The sequence below is a fragment of the Trichomycterus rosablanca genome, chromosome 3, assembly GCF_030014385.1.
Source record: "Trichomycterus rosablanca isolate fTriRos1 chromosome 3, fTriRos1.hap1, whole genome shotgun sequence".
Lineage (NCBI taxonomy): Eukaryota > Metazoa > Chordata > Actinopteri > Siluriformes > Trichomycteridae > Trichomycterus > Trichomycterus rosablanca.
Genome location: NC_085990.1, coordinates 52589931 through 52607967, shown reverse-complemented (window position 1 = coordinate 52607967; position 18037 = coordinate 52589931).

Sequence of the window (18037 nt, the reverse complement as noted above, 5' to 3'; positions counted from 1 at the left end):
GAAATGTGTTTCTTTTAAAACACTTTAAAATAACACATAGAAATATGGATGCTTTTATCCAAGGTGACTTACAGTACAGTTACAGTATACTGTCTAAGCAATTGAGGGTTAAGGGCCTTGCTCAAGGGCCCAACAGTGACAACCTGGCAGTGGTGGGGCTTGAACCGGCGACCTTTCGAATATTGTACAAGTACCTTAACCACTAGGCTTTTTTGTTGTGCTGGCATGAGTGGATCAGACACAGCAGCGCTGCTGGAGTTTTTAAACACCTTACTGTCACTGCTGGACTGAGAACAGTCCACCAACCAAAAACATCCAGCCAACAGCGCCCCGTGGGCAGCGTCCTGTGCCCACTGATGAAGGTCTAGAAGATGACCGACTCAAACAGCAGCAATAGATGAGCGATCGTCTCTGACTTTACATCTACAAGGTGGACCGACTAGGTAGGAGTGTCTAATAGAGTGGACAGTGAGTGGACACGGTTTTTTAAAAACTCCAGCAGCAATGCTGTGTCTGATCCACTCATACCAGCACAACACACACTAACACACCACCACCATGTCAGTGTCACTGCAGTGCTGAGAATGATCCACCACCTAAATAATACCTGCTCTGTGGTGGTCCTGTGGGGGTCCTGACCATTGAAGAACAGGGTGAAAGGGGGCTAACAAAGTATGTAGAGAAACAGATGGACTACAGTCAGTAATTGTAGAACTACAAAGTGCTTCTATATGGTAAGTGGAGCTGATAAAATGGACAGTGAGTGTAGAAACAAGGAGGTGGTTTTAATGTTATGGCTGATCGGTGCCACGGGATAAACCACAGATCTGATGTGAAATACAACCTGCTGGAACATGGGTGATCTGTCCACAGTCGAACAAGCTTCACATTATCATAGGCTTAAAATCTGCCATGCAGAATATGCTTTAAAATGTGCAACTTAAAGCTTGATTAGTGTTTACTCTTGATCACACAGAGCGAGAAAATCAGAAAAAGGTCCTTTTATTCGTACACAGCAGCCCTAGCATTGAAAAAGCTTGCTTGACTGTGAACTTCCATGATATAAATGTTCCTTACAAACGTACGTAATCTTTTAAAAGCCATTTTAATGAGGTAGACAGAACGTATAGATGCACTTTGTGGATACAGAATCGCTGAGCGAAGCTTTATCACCTCTATTATTATGTTTTAGCAATTAAAAGAGACCCCCCACTGACAGAGTATTATTAATCACTAACCGGTGCAGCAGTATGTGCAGGGTTTTTAAATCATGTCTGCAGTTTGTGTTTTCTTAATGAGGCACAGAACAGGTGAACTACACTGTTTTTTTCTTCATGAACACAAAGTGGACAGTTTCTAAACACAGGACATCATTTTATTCTGTTCAGTTAGAATGTGACATGTGAAAGGTTATAAACGATAGGTTAACACTTTCATGCACTTTCGTGTCCACGCTTGCAGACAGTCAATAATGGTTCATGTTGAGGTATGTGGAATGTGTTGTATCCTCCAAACCATTAGATGGTAGTGTTATAAGTCTCATTCTTCCAGTGTATCAAAAGACTTTCTCCTGAATTCTGATAATGCCAGTAATGCAGCCGCTGTCTCTGGTACATCAGGTCTGATCAGGTTATAACAATATTTGTGTCAAACAGACTAATGAACAAGATTATATTTATTAAAACTAGTTTTCTCTGGTTTAGTTAAGTCATTAATTGCAATAATTTACAACCCCAAATCAGAAAAAGTTGGGCCAGTATGGAAAATGCAAATAATAAAATAAAAACACAGAGTTTCTTACATTTACTTTGACTTTTATTTGATGTCAGACAGGATGAACCTGAGATATTTCATGTTTTATCTGCTCAACTTCATTTCATTTATTAATAAACATCCATTCCTGCATTTCAGACCTGCAACACATGCCAAAAAAAGGTGGGACGGTAAAGCATTTACCACTTTGTAATGTTGTCGTTCCTTTTCACCACTTAAGAGGTTTTGGCACCGAGGAGACCAAGTGATTTAGTGTTTCAGCTTTTATTTTGTCTCGTTCTTCCTGCAAACATGTCTTAAGATGTGTAACAGTACGGGGGGTCGTCGTTGTTTCAAAATTCTCCACACGTTCTCTATTGGGGACAGGTCAGGACTGCAGGCAGGCCAGTCCAGTACCTGTACCCTCTTCTTCCTTAGCCACGCCTTTGTAATGTGTGCAGCAGGTGGGTTTGCATCGTCTTGTTGAAAAATGCTGGACGTCCCTGGAAAAGACGACGTCTTGAAGGCAGCACGTGTTGCTCTAAGATCTCAATGTACTTTGAGTATACATGTACTCAGCCTTTCCTGGATGCTGCTTTTGTACCAAACCATGATTACAATCACCTGTTGACATCACCTGTTTGGAATCACATCATTATTTAGTTTTTTCACCTCATTATGAGCCCTAAATTGCCCCCGTCCCAATGTGTTGCCGGCCTGAAATGCAGGAATGGATGTTTATTAATAAATGAAATATCTCAGGTTCATCCTGTCTGACATCAAATAAAAGTCAACGTAAATGTAAGAATTATTATTTTATTTGCATTTTCCATACTGTCCCAACTTTTTCTGATTTAGGGTTGTAATTACTTTAAGGGTATGTGGTCTGATTCTTGTTGCCTGATATAGCCAGCGGAAAAATGCAAGTGCTTTTGAGTATGATAGTGATATCTCACTGGGCTTTAAGAGGTGCGCTGGTGCATGCTGTTTATTAATAGCAGAATAGCCGGTCTCTGTGGTGGCCACATTATAATTTGCAGAGGCTTTTAATGAAAGCAGACTGTAATGAAGTCGTCACTGTTGACCCGTGATGAGTAGTTTCAAATACAGACATACAGTGTTGGGGACAGGTAGTTCCTCCCTCCAGATTTCTTCTGTTTATTATTATTATTATTAAGGGCAGTTGTAGCCTAGCAATTAAGGTACTGGACTAGTAACCGAAAAGTCGCTGGTTTAAGCTCCACCACTGGCAGGTTGTCACTGTTGGGCCCTTGTTGGGCCTCAATTGCTTAGACAATATGCTGTCACAGTACTGTAAGTCGCTTTGGATAAAATGCCGTAAATGTAAATGACCACAGCACATGCTTTCACCGTTAGGACAAGCCATAGCCTAGTGGTTAAGGTACACTGCCAGGTTGCTGCTGTTGGGCCCTTAAGCAAGGTCCTTAACCCTCAGTTGCTCAGACTGTACGTATATTGTAACTGTAACGTAAGTTGCTTTGGATAAAGGCGTCTGCTAAATGCTGAAAATGTGTCAAAAACCTGAATATACATTTATATATTTAAAATAAGCAGTTTTTAAAATAGTATTTAGAGATGAACTTGTTGTCTTGTTGCATAAATAAGTTAATTTTGAGCGTAGCATCACGCACTAATAACTGGACAATTTCCTAAGGGTTTTTTTTCTCTAGAATGCAAAATTCACGATTTTTAAGGTATTTTTTGTCTCTTTTTTATGTGGAATTACAAATAATTAAAATGATAATTAGATCATTGTGCAGGGTACATGTAGAGAGCCAACGAAATGCAGTAGCATCTAACCAGAAGTGCAAGATAGAGATTATGTACATTTATTACAGTTAAAGTGCAGAAGTGACCAGATAAGTAAGATGAGGAGACACAAGTTAAAGAATATCAAATTGTGGGTACAGTTTGGCTAAGTTGTGGGTTCAGTTTACAAATCCGTAGGTACAGTTTATAAACTGAGGGTACGGATTACTAAACCGCGGGTACAGATTTCGCTCTTCACATATTTTTTCCGTATCATCTCAGCTGTTTGGTAGAGGCTCGTTTACAAAATACTGTGTGCACGAGTAACAAAATATTAATTGTTTGTTGTTGATATAGTCCCAAGAAACTAGTAAAAAATGCAAAGAATGATTTTTTTAAAAACATTTTTATCTTGGTGAAACCATAAAAGGGTTAAGAACTTGTTTGTGCTCCAATGATCTTTACAAACGAGACTTACATTGTTAGACTTTCTTCTGTGCTTAATGCTTATCCTAATTTAGCATTTAGTCTGAATTCTAACACATTCAATTACTTTAAGTGCAGTATTAACAGGATATAAATTATGTGTACGTTTAATTAAGCCTACGAGGGAGCTTAGCACGGGCAAACAGTGCGATTATGATACTATTGTACACCAATCAGCCATAACATTAAAACCACCTCCTTGTTTCTACACTCACTGTCCATTTTATCAGCTCCACTTACCATATAGAAGCACTTTGTAGTTCTACAATTACTGACTGTAGTCCATCCCTTTCATGCTGTTCTTCAATGGTCAGGACCACCACAGGACCACCACAGAGCAGGTATTATTTAGGTGGTGGATCATTCTCAGCACTGCAGTGACACTGACATGGTGGTGGTGTGTTAGTGTGTGTTGTGCTGGTATGAGTGGATCAGACACAGCATTGCTGCTGGAGGTTTTAAACACCGTGTCCACTCACTGTCCACTCTATTACACACTCCTACCTAGTCGGTCCACCTTGTAGATGTAAAGACAGAGACGATCGCTCATCTATTGCTGCTGTTTTAATCTATGTGATTTGATTTCAGCAACAACTCCAGCCTTGTGGAAGGGAAAACCATGCCATCAGCACTGAAATGTTCAATTAATTAATGTATTCATTAATTGTTTCTGGTTGGGTTTGTGGTGTGTTTGGTGCCACCCGAAAATATTGGGACCCCAAGAAAACCCAAACAAACATGGGGCCAGAGGCGGAGATCCATCCTACGATACAAAAAAATAAAATTGAGTATTATAAACCGAGTGCATGTGAATATATTTGCAGTAATAATAATAATAATAATAATGAAACTACACATACACATCAAATTATAACTGAAAAGAAACTAAATTACAGCTGCTGCTAGTTTTGCTGACTGTGTTTTAGTCGTATTAAGGTGTTTTTAAGGTGCAGAACGTAATTGAAAAGGAAATGAATCCAGTCGCATCATTTTTACTGTGAATTAGAAACGTTCCGTGCTCTCTAGAGCGTTCAGGTCTGGCGGGGTGGAGGGAGAGTCCACGTTAAGACGCCCTTATCCCCGATGAGTCTCCGACTATCTTGCTGTCTTTTATTTCCTTTGCTCTTCGTCCAGGCTCCGGCAGACTGCTAAGCCATTATAAAAAAATAAAAAAAGAAGAAGCATTAAAGGGGGCGAGAGAAGAGCGAACGCCGGGGGGATTAATTATTTCTGTGTCTAGGAACAAGCTGGATTTTCCAAACTATACCGAGACAGGCAAATTATTTCACTTCTTTTATTGTTTCACATTTTACTCAGGTTTACCAGAGAATCAATGAACTCTGGAAAAACTGTTTTGGAAAATTGTGCCATATATAAGCCTGTTTTAACTTCTAATACAGTATAAATCAATAATTGTTAATATTTATTTTAAAAAAAAGCATGAATTAGACACATCAACAGTGTGTAATTTAGCAAATTGGCTCCGTCTTTTACTGCATATTGATTCTTTAAATAGCACCAACACCTAAGCAAAGCTTTCACAAGTATTTGGACTCTACTGGAGTCGTAAAACACCATTCTGTAAAAGAATAGGTGTTCAGATGATCATAATGAAGAGCGCTGTCCGACATATCGTGATTTGATTTCAGAAACCACTTCAGCCCTCTGGATGGGTGCGTTGTCATCCTGGAGGAAACCCCTGCCATCAGGATTGAACTGTTCAATTCGTTTATTCATTAATTCTTACTGGTCAAGTTTGCAGTGTGTTTGGTGCTACCTGAAAATATTGGGGACCCCAAGAAAACCCAAGCAAACAAGGGGCCAGAGGCAGAGATCCATCCTACGATACAAAAAAATAAAATTGAGTATATAAACCGTGTGCACGTGAATGTGTTGGCAGTAATAATAATGAAAACAAATAATAATAATGAAACTAACCATATACATCAAATTGTAACTGAAAAGAAACAGAGAACACAAAGAACAAAAGAACAGAGGCAGAGATGAACAGAGGCAGAGATCAATCCTAGGATACCAGGACCCATTTTTAAGGTGGCACCCACTACCAGCTGCACCAGCTGACCAGAAGTAGTCAAAACAATTTAGTTTTACATTTGCAGTGACTCTTTCTTATACAAGGACAAGTGGATCCAAACCATGCCAGCCAAATTTTTCCCACTGCATATAAGAGCCACCAAACCAGTCAGGCCAGTAAAAGTTTAGTGGTTGAGGTACTGGACTAGCAATCAAGAGGTTGCTAGTTCAAGCCCCACCTCTGCCAAACTACCTCTGTTGCAATCACAACTGTAAGTTGCTTTAAATAAAAGTGCAGACCTCAAATTCTTTTGCATTATTGTATACAAATAACAACTAATAGCTCATTTACATACGTGAGTGTGTGTGTAGTGTTTGCAGCACATACTAAGATGTTTTAAAAGTTTTCTTTTTATTTAATAGCTGCAGTGCACACTGTTTAGAGCCAGTGAAGTGATGTTTTGTATTTTTGTTAATGCTTTTCCAGAGCTTTACACTAATTCCACTTTAGCAGCTTGAGTTTAGTAGTCCTGTTATCCTCATCCTCCTCACCATGGCAGTTCCTAAGGACCTAATACAACTGCTAACATGTCTATCACGTCTATGTCTAGTTTACTACATCATGTCTAGAAACACCTCTTTACATACTTACGTACTTCTAAAATAAGACTTTTTTTTAAATGAAAAACCTTATAATGCATGTTTCTACCCACATTTTACTTCTCTTTTTGTACAAGTGCACAAAGTATTGCATTTGTTAAATTCTATAAATTAATCAAAGAATAAAAATTAAGATGGTTTGGCCCTTGCTTGTGAGGTTAATTTATATCTGTGAGAATATTGCTGACCACAAAATATAATAGAGAGGAACCGTGAGATCGTATGGTATTTTTAAAATTATATAATATATAAAATATTATAGTAAATGATCAGTTCTAATTTTTCATCTACTCAATATTTGAAAATGTACATTTAATACATTTTAACTAATATAAATTTAAGCAAATAAATCCTTCATACCTGTCTGTTCAATTTGTGTTGGAATGTGAAGGGTTAAATTAAAGACGAGATTTGTTATTGCTAACTTTATGACAGGTTCCGCCCGCTGTGCCAGCTGCAATAATATCTGTCTGCAGAGCCAAGTGGGTGTGACCGTGATGTGTTTTGAACTAGGGCCTGAAATGGAACTTGTGATGGAACTATCATCTTAATTTTTGAGTAACATCTACTCAATATTTGAAAATGTACATTTAATACATTTTAACTAATACAAATCTAAGCAAATAAATCCTTCATACCTGTCTGTTCAATTTGTGCTGGAATGTGAAGTGTTAAATTAAAGATGCACCTTTGTCGCCCTCTGTTGTCGCGAGTAAGAACGTTGTGCTGTGATTGGTGCTTCAGCTGTAGATTTTTCGGGGGTCGAACAAATAGAATTTTATGAAAGACATGTTCTAAATAACAGTAAAAAAAATCATATCATCTCTCTGAATGGATGAATTTGTTATCGCTGACTTTATGGCGGGTTCCAGTTGCAGTTAAATCTGACCGTGATGTGTTTTGAACTCCGGCCCGAAATGGAACTGTGACGGTTGCTTGTTGCATTTGTAAGGCCGATTTATTTAATTTTTGTTTCTTTATAATCCTAATGGGGCGGCTCGGTGGCTCTGTGGGTAGCACTGTCTCTTTACAGCAAGAAGGTCCTGGGTTCGATCCCCAGGCGGGACGGTCTGGGTCCTTTCTGTGCAGAGTTTGCATGTTCTCCCCGTGTCTGCATGTGTTTCCTCCGGGAGCTCCGGTTTCCTCCCACAGTCCAAAAACATGCAGCCAGGTTAGTTGGAGACACTGAATTGCCCTGTAGGTGAATGTGTGTGTGTGTGTGTGTGTGTCTGTCCGCCCTGCGATGGACTGGCGTCCCGTCCAGGGCGTTACTGTGTGCCTTGCGCCCATTAGAAAGCTGGGATAGCCTCCAGCACCCCCCCAACCCCCCCGCAACCCTAACAGAATAAGCGGATAGGAAAATGAATGAATGAATGAATAATCCTAATGGAACACACGGATATAAATCTCAAAAATTTATTTATTTGAAGCAAAATGGCCAGTATACATGTGACTGATTTGTTTTATATAAAAAAATATCAATATATAATATTGATACAAATACAGCCTTGTAATATTACAAAATATGAATTAATTCATTTATCTGAATGTGTTAATGTGATTTTATAAATGAAATAAGTAAAAATTGCTTACCTTAGAGAAGTGGAGGCGTTCTAAGCTTTTCTGGTAGAATATGGTTGAAGTTTAAGAGTTTTGCTACTGACCCTGTACTTGTATGATGGGACATCTCGCAGGGATTTGTTGCGCTGTGAAATGTACATTTAGAATAACTCAATACCTCAACTCTGTCTATCAAACCTGAGATCCAAACTCACAGTATTCTGAACACTAGCACTAATATTTCATTTAAAATAATTAAATAAACATGCAACATACTAATAAATAAAACAGAATAGAACAGCAGTCCAGGCTTCTCTTGTAGTCGGTTGTACCCCAGTAAGTTAGTCAGGCATGCGTACAGTGTGTGAGAGTCCTGAATAAAGCATTTGCAGCGTTCCTCTGTGAGTGTGACGGCCCACTATGGGACGCCACTTCTTAAAGCTAATGTATGTCACGTTACATACATCAGAACTCAGCATGAGGAACACCGCTGTGGGGAATATGTGCCATTCATCTCCTACATCCCCACTGATACTGAGAGCTAATCAAGCTGGAAAGGAACCGCAGTACTGTGTTACACCATACGGCAGAGGGGGCACATGATGTATAGTGAGCTGCCCTGCTTCGTACTACATACCTGATCCGCTGCCTCAGTAGAGAAGATTTTAATAAGACATGGAGCTCATAATCAGATTGTTTAGACGCTCTACTTATACAGAGAATACAGCGGTTACGTCACCACAGTTTTAGCTTACTAAGTTAACAAAGTTAGCCTGAGACCATTCAAACCGCAACCTAACGTCTCCCTCCGTGTACCGAAAATGCTTAAACTGTCCCTGACAAGCCTGAATTTACAAATAAACTCCACTTGTGCACCTTTATACAGATTAAACATCAATGAGAATTTATTTACATTTAATAAGAACTCCGTTGGTTGCTCTGCATTGATTCGTCCACCACGTTTGTCGTTTTTGTGAGAAAAGTCGTGCCGCACTGAATGCTGGGATTGCCTTCAGCACTGAGGAGGCGTCGGACGCTCCCTCGTCATTCGGTCAGATTATCACTCAGAATTAAGGCGCCTAAGTAGGAGCACTTTAAGGGATCTAAAAACTTCTCGAGAGTTTTTACCACTGAAGTGGTTTAATCTAGATTCTAATTTATTTAAAGAGTATATGTTTTTTTCACAATAAAAGCACAGTTTTGGTGTATATAAATGTACTCATGGTAATATTCCATGTTATTACTTTATTGTTTTATAGCAAAAGCTTTACTGTACCATTTAACAATAAACAGATTAAAAAAATTTACAAACCAAACCAGTAGCCAAGTGTTCCAGTTGGTTCATATTGGGGACACAGCTGTCCGAGCTTTACTGACCAGCTTTCATAACCCACCAATATTTATTTATTTATTAGTATTTTTAGGTGATGTGTTTCTACTTTGGTTCCATTCATGACAAAACAGGTAGTTACAGGTTACCCATGATTCATCAGTTCATGTTCAGTGTCAAACACAGTCATGGGCAAACCCACACAGACACGAGGAGAACATACAAACTCCACAGAGAAAGCCAGGACCTTGTCAATGTGATGTGACCTTGTCAATGACGATTGTAGTTACAAGGTGTAGTGACAACCCTACTAATTAATTTTTTTATTATTCTGACTTGACATTTATTATAAGATCATAATGTACGTCCACTCACCAAACACTTTGTTACACTGTCTGATACACACCTTTATTGATTATCTTGAAGCTACACTTACTGACCAGATGAAATGTTACAATTACTGACTGTAGCCTGTTCGTGGCACCTACCTTAACCCATTCATCGATCAAAAAAAAAAGTACACCTCCCCAATAACAATTTAAATATTAAGGAGGTCCGAACCTTGGTTGTGAGGTTAATTTACCCCTAGGTGAATTGCTGACCACATAATATAGCAAAGAGGAACTGTCAGGGCCTAAAGTACTTTAAAAATAATATCAAATATACAGTATTTAATAACATAGTAAATGTTCGGTTCTATTTTTATTTATTCATTATTTGAAAAAAAAACCATTTAAATTGATACAAAACTAAGCAAATAAATCCTTCATACCTGCCTATTAAATTTGTCCATTTATCAATCAAAAATCAAAATCAATCCCCTACTGATAAAATGACATTCAATCCACCTCTGGATCCTCAACTGGTCACTAATGGTGCCTTTGAATTGATAAACAGGGTGCAGTGGGGTGACAAAGTAGACAGAGCAACAGATGTGCTACGGTCAGTCATTGTATACCCACAATGTTTATCTGTATAGTAGGTAAATCATGATATGTACAAGGTGTACCTAATAAAGTGCTCAGTAAGAGTATATACATCATGCTCCTTCATACCCGCCTAATTAATTTGTGTTGGAATGTGACCCCCACCGTAGCCCATTCATTAATCAAAAAAGGACCCCTATTGCTAAAAAGACATTTGATCCACCTCTTAAATGACAACCTAAATATTATGGAGGTCCGACCCTTGCTTGTGAGGTTAATTTACCCCCTAGGTGAGAGTAGGTATGTTCTACAGTTGCTGACCACAAAATACAATAGAGAGGAACCATCAGGGCCTAAGGTATTTTAAAAAATAATATAATATATACAGTATTTAATGATATAGTAAGTGTTCAGTTCTAATTTTTAATGTACTCGTTATTTAAACTGATACAAATCTAAGCAAATAAATCCTTCATACCTGCCTATTAAATTTGCCCATTCATCAATCAAAAAGGACGCCTACTGATATAATGACCACATAACAACTGGTCACTTGGGGTGCCTTCGCATTAATACATAGGGTGCAGTGGGGTGGCAAAGTGGACAGAGCAACACATGTGCTACGGTCAGTTATTATATACCCACAATGTTTATCTGTATAGTAGGTAAACCATTATAAGTACAAGGTGTACCTAATAAAGTGCTCAGTAAGAGTATATACAGTACATCATGCTCAAATTGTAAATCTCAATAATTAATTAGTGCCAGCGTTTGTTGGCATTTTGGCGTGTCAGTGTGAGCGCCGCCCTCCACACTGCTGCAAATTCAGAGCCCAGATCTGTTCCCCTAAATGCATCTCAGCTGCCAGAACACAAAACACACACACACACACACACACACACACACACAAACACACACACATTCAGTCTTTGCCCTCATCTGCAGCGAGTTGTCAGCTTACCCAGATGTCGTCTCATAATTGGCTGATGTGGGCACCCACAAAGGCAAACAGATTATTACACACTCGCGCTCTCGTCTTTCCACACACACACACACACACACACACACAGCGAAACAACCTTACCAAAACATGCTTACACCCCACCCCATATCCCAGCATGCTTTGTTCCTCCCCCACAGCTTATATCACCCCTCCGACAGAACTCATTAGCCAATTATTTTCTTGCGTTTATTTGTAGAAATGAACGACCGAGATGGAAATAAAAATACGACGAATAAAGCGGCGAGCAGAAACGGCGCCCATCGAGGACTGGTGGGGAAGGTTGGGTTCACGAGTGCGTCGGCGGATCCCTCCCTGACACAGCCGATATGTCAGGGCACGTCTAATCAGCATTTCTGAAACCGAGCCGGGCTGGGAGATTCCTGCCTTGCTTGTGTTGGCCCCCTGGTGTGCTACCTGCCAAAGCCAATATTTCCCCTCCAGCTGCCCACAACACCATCACCCTTCTCTCTTGTCATGTATTACTAATCGTGATTCCCAAACCGGCATGGTGTTCCACGAATCTGAAGCGTGCGTGTCACTGAAATGGAAGGCTAGTGCTCTATTAACTTTAAAATTTGTAATTACAGTCGAGGTGAGCGGCAACCCTGCGAGAAAACAAAACATTCCTAAATAAAAGTACATTTTCAGATATGGTGGACGCTTCCTGCCGAAAAGGCCAGCGCCTCCTAATAGGGGTGGCTACATTTCATGTTCCTCTGGCAGGAGATTTCTATCACTTGCTGGGGATGTGTTCGCCCCGTGCTACGCGGTGAAAAAAAATCATTTGCATTTTTTTCTCCACAAGTGAGAGGTATCAAAGACGGGCCCCTGCTGAGTGGCGAATAGACAGAGCTGGCAGAGGCATGAATTTTTCAGCAGCTATCGCCCGCCCTCCCTTCCCCTCTCCTCCTGTCGGTTCAGTCGATACGCTGCCTGGACGAGGGGCTGCAGCTGCATGAGAAACGAGATGCGCCGCGGCTCCAGCGTTCCGTCAGCCTGGCAGACTGGCGCGCAACTTCAGGAGACTGTAAATACATTTTGTGAGCGTTTTTTTCCCCGTAACGATCGTCCTTGGCAGCAGATGCTCCGTATCTTACGTTTCTCTCTTAACTGGAGGAGAGCCGTGTGTTTGTGTCGTGCTTGGTAAATTACTGAGGGAAACAAATCTCAATCTTTTCAGCTTTCAGCACGTTTACACATATTGGCTTCTAATTACTGTGCCAAAGATAGCACGGTATGGTAGCCTTGACTACTCGGCCGTCGAACTCATTTATCATAAAAGCTTACAACGCCTACTATCAGTCATGTACATAATTTAAGCTTAATTATAGTGTTTTTATTTCTGTATCAGTACAGACATTTTTTTCACATGTCAAGTCAAGTCAATTTTATTTATATAGCGCTTTTTACAACAGACATTGTCTCAAAGCAACTTTACAGAATCCAGGACCAACAGACCAAAAACCCCTGTTAAACAAGCCAAGGGCGACAGTGGCAAGGAAAAACTCCCTTAAAATTACAGGAAGAAACCTTGAGAGGAACCAGACACAGCAGGGACCCCCGTCCTCTTTGGGTGGCCTGGAAGATACTTATAACTTATAACTAGCAAAAAATGATTGGAGTTCTTCATTGTTCAGTCCAGTCTGTGATAAAGTCAGTTGTAAGTTCTGGACATTTTTGGTGCAAACACGGCAGGTTTCCATCCCATCTAGCAGGAGCAGCACTGTTGGCACAGCAGTCTCGACTTGCAGGATTCAACCTCGATAGGGTGAACAGGTTTCCGTCAGAACCACCTCGGGGTAAAACAACAGAAGATGTAGTTACAATGTGAAATCGTTAAAAGTAAAATGTCAGTTCCTCAGAGTAGTTTTAGACTCCGGCACCCCTGATTATTACAGCATAACTAAAAGGGAGAGCGAGCAGGTAACAAGGTCATGACGGCTTTCACAGGACATCAGCGCCCACCTCCCCCACCGTCATCAAACCTGAGTGATCGGACAAGAGAGGCAGAACGACAGCAACCCAACATCCCTGATCACCACAAGTTTCTATGACCAAGAACCCCCAAACTCTGCACCTTTGTTTATAATCGAGGTGGGCAGCTCCGGTCCTAGAGGCCAGGAGCCAACACGCAGCGTCAGCAGATCTGACAAACATGAGAGCACCGGACTACCCAGACCCCAGACATCCAGGACCGGAGCCACACACCCCTAGTTTAAAAAGACTAATCAGAAGCCTGAGTACTTGTATACTGGACACTTGGCTTTAAATAAATGAGCATAAAAAACCCAAGGTTCAATATTTGATGATGATTTGTCTTCAGTGCAAAACAAAAATGTGAGATAAATGACAGCACTGAAACACAAAGAAGAGAAACACAAAAGTTTAGCTTTGCCAGTTTTCTTTAAAATAAGACTACATTTATATCTGCGTGTTATTATATAGAAAGAAAATTTAAGACAGTTCTCTAACAAGAGTAAATTGAAATGGCTATTACGTCACCACAGTTTTAGCTTACTAAGCTAACACAGTTAGCCTCAGGCCATTCAAACCAACAGGCTAAGGTGGCACAGCTAACGTCTCCCTCCTTGTACCGAAACGGTTAAACTGTCCCTGACGAGCCTGAATTTACAAATAACCGACACTTGTGCACCTTTATACAAATAAAACATCAATGAGAATTTATTTACATTTGTAAAGAACTCCGTTGGTTGCTCCGCAGTATATTCGTTCGCCATGTTTGTCATTTTTTGGTGAGAGAAGTCGTGCCACACTGAATGATGGGATTTCCTTTATTGGATGCTCCCTTGTTATTCAGGCAGTTTATCGTTTACAATTAAGGCGCCTCAGTAGAAGCATTTTAAGGAATCTAAGAATTCTCGGGAGTGTAGGATGACGTAAAATGCTGTCTGCAAAGACACCTTAATCCTAAATGATTATCTTAGAAATACAATCCAAAAATAGCGCACCACCTACACAACGTGTGCATATCAGAGCAATATAGAGACAACGAGCCAGGGTTCAAAACACATCACAGTCACGCCCATGCAGCTTTATATTACTGCAGCTGGCACAGTGGGCGGAACTTGTCATAAAGTTAATGATAACAAATCCTGCCCATTTAGATGGACGATATGGATATGATTGGTCAATTTTACAGCACAACGCTCTTTCTTGTAACAACAGAGGGCGACAGAGTGGCTTCTTTTATTTAACACTTCACATTTCAACACAAATTAAACAGGCAGGTATGAAGGATTTATTTGCTTAGATTTGTATTGGTTTAAATGTTCATTTTCAGCAGATTATATCCATTATTTTATATACAGTACTGTGCACAAGTCTTAAGCCAGCCTTAAATTTGTTGTTATAGCAATGGTGTAATGACCATATACACTGATCAGCCATAACATTAAAACCACCTGCTTGTTTCTACACTCACTGTCCATTTTATCAGCTCCACTTACCATATAGAAGCATTTTGTAGTTCTACAATTACTGACTGTAGTCCATCTGTTTCTCTACATGCTTTGTTAGCCCCCGCCTTGCTGTTCTTCAATGGTCAGGACCCCCACAGGACCACCACAGAGCAGGTATTATTTAGGTGGTGGATCATTCTCAACACTGCAGTGACACTGACATGGTGGTGGTGTGTTAGTGTGTGTTGTGCTGGTATGAGTGGATCAGACACAGCAGCGCTGCTGGAGTTTTTAAACACCGTGTCCACTCACTGTCCACTCTATTAGACACTCCTACCTAGTTGGTCCACCTTGTAGATGTAAAGTCAGAGACGATCACTCATCTATTGCTGCTGTTTGAGTCGGTCATCTTCTAGACCTTCATCAGTGGTCACAGGACGCTGCCCATGGGGTGCTGTTGGCTGGATATTTTTGGTTGGTGGACGATTCTCAGTCCAGCAGTGACAGTGAGGTGTTTAAAAACTCCAGCAGCGCTGCTGTGTCTGATCCACTCATACCAGCACAACACACACTAACACACCACCACCATGTCAGTGTCACTGCAGTGCTGAGAATGATCCACCACCTAAATAATACCTGCTCTATGGGGGTCCTGTGGGGGTCCTGACCATTGAAGAACAGGGTGAAAGGGGGTAACAAAGTATGTAGAGAAACAGATGGACTACAGTCAGTAATTGTAGAACTACAAAGTGCTTCTATATGGTAAGTGGAGCTGATAAAATGGACAGAGTGTAGAAACCAGGTGGTGGTTTTAATGTTATACCTGATTGGTGTATATTAATATTAATACAGCTAATTTGTAAACAGTATTAAATATAAACAGTAAGCAGCTTCTATAGGCTTAGTATCTGACTCTCTTAAACCTAAATAAAATAAAACTCTCATTTATTTCAGTGCTAACACCTGAATTTGTTCTATTATTTCATGTCATGTCAGAATAACCGCTGTGTAAATGGTTTATTACATCAGGTTTGTGTGAGACGTGCTTGAGCATTACATACACATACTGTATGTTTTATGAGTTTAATTCACTGAAAGCTTGATAATACGTGCACGACTACGTTACAACCCCAGTATTCCATTCAAAATGCCAAAGATCACAGAATTTGCATCAGCAAGGCCGCTTACATACAAGCTCTTTTAAAGAAATGTGAAGAATGAAGAATCAGGAGAGGTCAAGGACCCAAAAAAGGACCTTTCCATTTCTTCTGATTAGAATTTTCTCAGAGTTTCTTCTTTGATAGCCCGGAAGAAGTCCAGCAAGGGCCTGGGTCAGCGTCTGGAGGCTGAGATGACTGAGTTGACTGAGATGGAGGTGATACATGGTGGAGGGTCTGTCCTAGTTTGGGGCTGCATTTCTGCCAGTGTTGTCGGTGATAGTGTCCCAATTGATGGGATCATGAATGCTAAAAAAAGACAGATTTTAATTTATCATGTTATTCCTTCTGGAAAGCGTCTGATTGGGAATGGTTTTATTTTTTTAGCACGATAACGATCTTAAGCGCTCTGCTAATGCAGTCACGTCATATTCGGTGCCTAGAATATTCTATATACTGTCAATATACACCGATCAGCCATAACATTAAAACCACCTCCTTGTTTCTACACACATTGTCCATTTTATCAGCTCCACTTACCATATAGAAGCACTTTGTAGTTCTACAATTACTGTCTGTAGTCCATCTGTTTCTCTACATGTTTTGTTAGCCCCCCCCTGTTCTTCAATGGTCAGGACCCCCACAGAGCAGGTATTATTTATGTGGTGGATCATTCTCAGCACTGCAGTGACACTGAATTGGTGGATCAGACACAGCAGCGCTGCTGGAGTTTTTAAATACCGTGTCCACTCACTGTCCACTCTATTAGACACTCCTACCTAGTTGGTCCACCTTGTAGATGTAAAGTCAGAGACGATCGCTCATCTATTGCTGCTGCTTGAATCGGCCATCTTCTAGACCTTCATCAGTGGTCACAGGACGCTGCCCACGGGGCGCTGTTGGCTGGATGTTTTTGGCTGGTGGACTATTCTCAGTCCAGCAGTGACAGTGAGGTGTATAAAAACTCCAGCAGCGCTGCTGTGTCTGATCCACTCATACCAGCACAACACACACTAACACACCACCACCATGTCAGTGTCACTGCAGTGCTGAGAATCATCCACCACCTAAATAATACCTGCTCTGTGGTGGTCCTGTGGGGGTCCTGACCATTGAAGAACAGGGTGAAAGTATGCTAAAAAAGTATGCAGAGAAATAGATGGACTACAGTCAGTAATTGTAGAACTACAAAGTGCTTCTATATGGTAAGTGGAGCTGATAAAATGGACAGTGAGTGTAGAAACTAGGAGGTGGTTTTAATGTTATGGCTGATCGGTGTATATAGTTATACCTGTGTTTGTAGCCGTTACACACCATCTTGGTCAGTAAACATATAATTTCACTGTGTTCAGAATCCTGTTAGTGGGGCAGAAGGTCGAGAACAAAGCTGGAGATGGATCTTACAGCTCATGAGAAGTTTAAAAGCTGGTTCCACTGATATGTGGATATAATGGCCTGTTATTCTGCATCTGATTTCTCATTTGGGTTGCTGAGCCTGCTTAGCACTGATAAGCACCTCAGAATCTCACTTCAGCTCTTTCATACGTTTTCCTTATAACATACTGACATTTTATTTAAGGTTTCTGCAGTTATATGAGAGAAAAGTGACAGAATTACTCTAAAAAATACTGAGCAATTGAAATATAATGTTTTTTACGACACTGATGGGGTGATTTGTCCCGAGAAAGACCTGCTGCCTGAATGTCACACTAATCCAGGAGTGGAACAAGCCTGGCATTTTCACCACTAAAAATGTCAGCCAGAACTGTCGAGGAGATGATGAGTGCCTGTGAACCCGTGTGTGTGTGTGTGTGTGTGTGTGTGTGTGTGTGTGTGTGTGTGTTGGAGACATGGCTGAGTAGAATCTCATCATGCCATGTTGACCCACTGAGACTTGGTTGCATTTACATTGAGCTGCTGTTCAACACAATGTAACACAT